Below are 7235 nucleotides of genomic sequence, written 5' to 3' on the forward strand. Positions count from 1 at the left end.
AAGTTTTTACATTCTGTAATTTCTGTTTTGAAACTAATACATTGTCATATTGCATGAGTTTGTATTAGGTGTTTAGAGTAAAGCCTTACTTGTTAAATATGAGCTTTGTAATTGCTTAAGTTTACTCTATTGTTTTGTTGTGAAAAATCGTTGTAACATTGGGAATCTCGAGGTGTCGTATCACCTAAGAGATTGAGTTGTATCTTCATATTGCTTAGAGTTCTTGATAAGGAAAGAACAAGGTTCTTGGCTGGGGCTACGCCGAAAGAAAGGTTTTCTTTGTCGGTAGGAAGGGAGTCAAACCATAGAATAAGGTTCTTTATTTTCTTGTGAATGTCTAAGTGTTGTAATTGGATGATGTGCTTGTAATAACATTGATTCAATTATAGTGAAGAAAATCTTCCAGATCAGCCGGGAGGCCTGGATGCAGTTTGCAAGTGGACACGCAAACGAACCAGGATAAAAATCGTGTTGCAGGATTTTTTCTCTCTCTCTTTCTCTCTTTATTGCATTTAATCGGTTAACTTGTATAGTAGAATTAACTGCTATATTTTGTATCTTTGCTATACTGTTAATACTCTGATAAAATTGTAAGCTCTGTGTATTCATTTCATTATCGGTTAATTGTCGTGCAAGAAGCCGAATCTGTCTGAGCTTGCTGTTCTGTTTTAATCGATTAAGTCAAGTGCGTTAATCGATTATCATCATTCCTTTAATCGATTAAATTGGGGTAATTCAATATTAAGCGATTTTCGAAAAGCGGATATTCTAACCGCTACACCTATTCAACCCCCCCTTCTAGGTGTATTGTAACCACTGATACCTAACACATTTTATGGGAAATCCTCCAAGGCAAAACTTTCAAAATAATTATCCTCAAGGGGGTAATAATCAATTTCAGAGGAATCAGCCTTGGAGACGAGATAATCCTTAAAAACCACCATCACAATTCTACCCAAGGAATAATCAGTACCAACATCTAACACATGACAAAAGTGTTAAACTAGAGGACACACTAGACCAGTTCAAGCAAATGATAATGTCAAACTAGAAGAACACTGATGCATCTATGAGAAAAATAGAAATTCAAATCGGGCAGCTGGCCAAGCAACTAGCTGAAAATCAGAAATCAACATTTTCAGCTAATACAGAAGTGAATCCGAGAGAGCATTGTAATGCTGTCCTAAGGGGTGAATAGTGATTGGCTACCATGTCTGCCCTGGTGTCCTCCAATTCTGATGTAACAGTGAGATGAAGAGTTAGTATCTTTTCACTCCCCATACTTTTGACCGGGTGTGCAAAAATTGGGGTACAAAAGATGATAGTAGGTCGATATTTTTGTACGAGTTGTTCTTTTGAAAGATCATCCACTATTTTCCATTCAACGATTGGCAAATTTCCGTCCTCGCCCTTCTGCATGTGGCTCCATTGTAGATGCATCCCAACTCCTAGAGCTTTATCTGGGCGTTTCAATTGTTCTACGATATCTGAGGTTTACCTAGCTCGGTGAAGACCTTCTTCTAACTATTCTGGGTCACCCATAATACCAACAAAAACGAGGAGAGGGCATGTCGAAGGGGTGGACATGCATGCAATAAAATAATGGTTAGACCCTCTTCAACTCGTTTGAGTCGTCTTTCAAACATTGGAAGAAGGGCTACATTCAATGGAACTCTAAGGAGAGGGTAGTGCCTGGGTGTTTGAATCATTGGGGAACCCGATGTTGTGCCTCTATTGGATTGAGGGTCACCACTAGGGGAATCTAAAGAAGTATAGCTTTGAGGATGGGGATATTCTTCGTGAAGAAAGGTAGTTCACTGAACGAGGGTCACCTCTGCTTTGGTCGGAGGTGGTGTGACTTTATTCATGATATTATTGATGTTGAATGTTGTTCTGAACTAGGTGTTTTTTACAGTTGATAGGTCTTAGAAAAACGGCATCATGAAGATGTAAAGGGCTATTACATGTCTCAACATTCCTGCCATGGTCGGGTTTGTTACTTGGTCGGGGAGGCTTGCCTTCCATCCACGAAGAGGGAGAATACTGACTTAACTACTTATGTTCTTGCTACGTCTGCCGTGGAGTTAACCTGCTTACCAACTTCTCCTCCTCCGGTTGCCTTAACGGAGTCGAGCCTGGTTACCACTATGGATCCTTATTGGAGTCATCATGGTGCTGGAAGTGGTATGAGAGAGAGAAAACCTCAATTGGGGTTGATATTCAGAACTATAGGGAGAAGGCTACTCGTGAATTGACGAAGGGAGGGATGCCTCAGGTTATCGACTAGGTCGGGGCTAATGACGTAGCGGAGGTCCGGTATGACCAACATTCTCCCTGGTCCTGTAGAGGCAAATAAAGCAATGGTTTGTGATGACTACTTCGCTTCCAAGTACTTGGAGTCAGATGAGGCTCTAGATTTTGTTGTCAAGGCAACGACGGACAAGCTCTGCCTGGATTTGTTGGGCAGCTGAGATGGTATCATTACAACCATGAACAAGAAGTGAGAGGGTTGGAGGCCCAATTTTGTGGTGTCAGGAGCAAGTATTGGAAATGGATGGCAAGTTGGATGTCATCTAGCAAATTTTGCCACGACGCTGGAAATATTTGCCTACGAGCTTCAAGCCGCCGAGAACTGCATGTTGCCGAGGCCAACATAGCTCATGCGAAGGAGGAAGCTGGGTGGTTGAAGGATGTGTTAGCCACCTTGGAAGCCCGAGCTTCTAAGGTTGAGGATAAGCTGAATGAAATTCAGACCCATGCTTCAGTATTAGAGGGGCATTTGGGGAAGGTCAGGGCGAATAAAACTGTTGTAGAGGAGTTTTCGGGCCATGTGACCTATGGTGTTTGGGAGAATTCTCAGGACCAGGTGCAACTGGCCTTCCCATGCACAGACCTGTCATGGATAGTCATCGACGCTTATGCTGAAAATGGTGCCCTCCTTCGGAAGGATGACGATGAGGTGACCATCCAACTCCCTTTTCCAGGCCCATGGAAGTATTTAGTTGGGTGAGCAAGGTAGACATCAACTTCGACCTTGTTGTAACTATGAACTTGTAATCTTGCCAGGTTTTGACCATATATAATGCCCCACAGGCGATCTTGTTGATTCATGTCGACTTTGATATAATATCTTGGACAAGTAACAATTTATCTAGACAAAATAACTTGACAAATGAATGATTCGAAAAATGAACGTAAGAACAAATGAACTAGGTTTGGGCGAGGGTGCGATCCTAAGATTGAGAAAGCCATGAGTGCCTAACATGAATGAATTGCTAAATGAACATAAAAGTAAATGAAGTAAGGTTAGGTGGGGGTCCATTCCTATGATCGAGTAGGCCTTGGTTGACCGTCACGGATAGAATAATTGACAAAAATTTACGAATTGAAGAACAAATAAGGTAAAGTTGGGCAAGGGTGCGATCCTAAGATCGAGCAGGCCTTGGTCGCCCAATATGGTCAAAATAATCTGACAAGTAAAGTTAAGAATTTATGAACAAATGATGTAAAGTTGGGTAGTGGTGCGATCAAAAGATCGAGCAGGCCCTGATCGCCCAACGTGAATGAATTAATCTAATATGTGATATCCTAGAATGGGGAGTGTGGCTTTGACCGATTGGTGTAAGTTTGTTGGTGGAATGGTTGGATTGTGTGGTGATTCTTCCATGACATGCGCTTAAGGGGTTTGCTTGGTCTGATGGTCGACATTATTTCATGCCCTTAAGGAGATATTTCTTCTGATCTGCGCATAAGGGGTATGCTCGCCCGGATGGTCAACATTCTCCCACGACTTCATGGAGATATTACTTGTGATCAACACATAAAAGGGGAATGCTTGGTCAATGGATGACATTCTCTCATGCTCTTAAGGACATATTAGTTGTTATATGCACATAAAGGGGATCTTCTTGACCAGATGGTCAACATTATCTCATGCCTTTAAGGACATATTGTTGATGATTTGTGCACAAGGAGAGTCTACTCTACTGACTTTACCTCGCTCACTTAAGGATATATTGTTGATGATATGCACATAAGGGGAGTCTGCTCGGCCGAATGGCCTACTTTACCTTGCTCCTTTTTGGAAGAGGTTTTCCATTTGCCAGTCGTGTGAGTGATGATTTTATTTATTTAATCCCTTTCGGGTTGTGTCAACCGTACCATGAAAGGTTGGTCTATTTATATTAAGTTAACCATACCATTTCTTATGAAAGGTTTATATCAAAGTTAATTGTACCATTTCTTGTGAAAGGTTGGTCTCATAAGAAACCGTACATTTTCTTGCGAAAGGATGGTATAAAGAATAAAATAATACAGCAATATATAAATTGTTATAATGTTAGTACATGCAGAAAAGTAAATGACATAAAGTAAATAAAGAAAAATAAAAGAGTTAGTAGTTAGTTGATGTGTTTAAATGACTGGATATAAATAAAGAAAAGAAAGTTAGTTGCAAAAAGTAAATGACAGAAATGTAAAAGTTAGATGTTAGATTATTTATTCATCACTCTTTATTTAAAAAGTAACAATCCATTGATTGAATTGCACTTTTGTATATTGTTCCTATTCATAAAGTTACAAACCATGAATTGGTTTGAACTAATGTGTTTAGGAATTATTTTTCAACAAATAAAATTTATAAGTTGACACTTAACTATATTTTACACTTGCATTTCTTTCAAGATTCAATTGTAGTATAGTATAGGCTTATGTCAAACCACTAGGAATTTCCTAATAGAAGAGAATTATATAAACATATTATATCAAGAATAATGATTACTAATTTCTTGGATAATTTTTATAATTTTGTTATTGCATACTGTGAACACTGAATTTTTGTCCTACCTTTATTTTTTATCTTTGGCACAAAACTCAATAAAAAAAAATAATAACATTAATAAAAGATTCATTTCATGATTTGCAAAGAGTGTTCGGATAAATAATTTAGAAATTTATAACATTAATAAAAGTGTCACAAGAATATTAGTTAATAATTCACAAGTTAACCGATGGCTCTATGATTCTTATGCCTTCAATAAATACTATCAAAAGAATCTTGTTGCAAACAGCTGTAACTTTGTGTAAACTGTTGTGGCGGTGGAGGTGATATTAACCATGTTTAAGTGAAAGTTTATTCAATATCTAATTTGCATAAAGTTTAGTAATGGATTCGCGCAGTGATCTTAGTGTTCACAACACTTTTATGTTATGTAAATACACCCAAACGAGAAGGAAGAACACATGTCCATCATAACCACTCATCCAATATTAAATAGGAAACCGAATACAATTGCTAATCAAGTTTAAAATCCCTGATATAGCTAAAGCTGGGTTTACACTAGCGTGATTGCCACCACCTGTTGAATTATCCTCTCTTGATGGTTACAGAGTTTATACTCTCTAAATGCTAAGTTAGCACGTGACATCATGCAGTAGTGGAATGGGTAATAAAAGAGCAGGGGAGGATCTCCATGGGGTTCCCAATATTGACCATACCCAAGGTTTTAGTGAGAAAGGGTAGTATTGAATGGCTCCAGTGTAGGCGCCATAATGCAGGATTTTCAGGATTTTTGAGTAGATTTTTGCAAAAGATTTTATCACCAAATATGAGAGAATGTGTTCAAGGAGCAAGGTCGTGGCTCTCTGCTAGGAGAGTGTTGGAATTCTTGCAGACCACAATTTTTCGTACTCTGAATTATGACCAACCCAGCCATAGACAGCAAGGTATCAATTAAATTGACGGCACTGGACAACTAGCAAACCGTACTTGACTTTACAACAAAGGGAATTTTTCAGACCAAGCACTCAATCTGAAAAGCTGCGACATAGTAATGCACTCAACCGTACTTTTACAACATAGTAATTTTTCAACCCCTCTTTTGTTTTTTTGTGTTTTTTTTTTGTTTCTAACCTTTATTATTTGTTTATTTTTTGTATATTAATTGTTTTTGTTTTTGTTTTCACCTAACTTTTCTTTTCTACTTTCATTTTTATGTTTAATATATCTATTACTTTTGGACAATTCAACGTGGAGTGTTTTCAATAATTAGCTAAATAATAGGTAGATATTTTTACTTTAAATGTGTCTCTTTATTAATAATATCACAATTAAAAATAGAACTAATATTCTTTTAAACACTTAAAATAGAATTTTTATAGTAAGGTTTTGGTTCGAGTCGTCTCTAACTTCTCTGAAAATGGGAAGAAGGTCTACGACCAATATCATCGTTAAGCTATTAAGAAAATAATGCCTAAACATATTCTATTAATTCCATAATTATAAAAATAAATGCAACACTATAAATCATATTAATATCAGTTCTAGCAAAAATCTAATAAAAATTATTCATCATATGTTAAAAGATAATAACTACCAATAATAACAATAATTAGAACATTTTACTATGACAACAAAGATTATTAATAGGATCACATGAAATTTTTTATAAATGCTTTTGATATAATTTTGGGAGTTAATCAAAGATGGAGAGAAGGTCGCCCCGATGCCTCTTTCTTCTCAAATCATCTTCGGAAGGTCGCGCTACGCTGCTTCTTTTCAATCGATTAAATCTCAAAATCGATTAAATTTTAATTTTTAAATTAAAATAACAAAAATTAACCAAACAAAAACTTTTTTCGATAATAAACAAAACTTGCAAAATGAATATTTTTGACTAAAAATATATTTTCTTTAATTAAAATACCCTCAACCAATAAATATTTTTCTACCGAAAGAACTACGTAAGCCTTGATTCCCTTAATAGGGATACGTAGGACCGGGGTCAATCTTGTCAGGCTTAACTAAAAAAATAAATAAATAGTTTCGATCATTTAAATTAATTAATTAACCAAATAATTTAATAAAAATAAATAATAATAATAATAATAATAATAATAATAACATCATATATTTTAATGAAGGGTATCGCTTAAGGCGGACGGGTAGAGTGCTAATACCTTCCCTACCTTGTAACCGACTCCCGAACCTGGATATCAAAAATCCAAAAGCTCAAGGTAATTGAGCTTAAAAGATTTTTCTACATTTTTAACTATGAAATGTAGTGGCGACTCTAAACAAAGTCGTACAGCCGAAAACGCGACACATATATGTAAATGAAATGATAAACTAATGTTTACAAATTCTTGAGGAGAAAAGTGATTAGAATGATGGAAGAATTTCTTAGCAAAGTTGTTTCGGAAACTTTATACAAGTCATGTGTTATACCTTGGCTATT

Source organism: Lupinus angustifolius, chromosome LG10 (genome assembly GCF_001865875.1).
Source record: "Lupinus angustifolius cultivar Tanjil chromosome LG10, LupAngTanjil_v1.0, whole genome shotgun sequence".
Classification (NCBI taxonomy): Eukaryota; Viridiplantae; Streptophyta; class Magnoliopsida; order Fabales; family Fabaceae; genus Lupinus; species Lupinus angustifolius.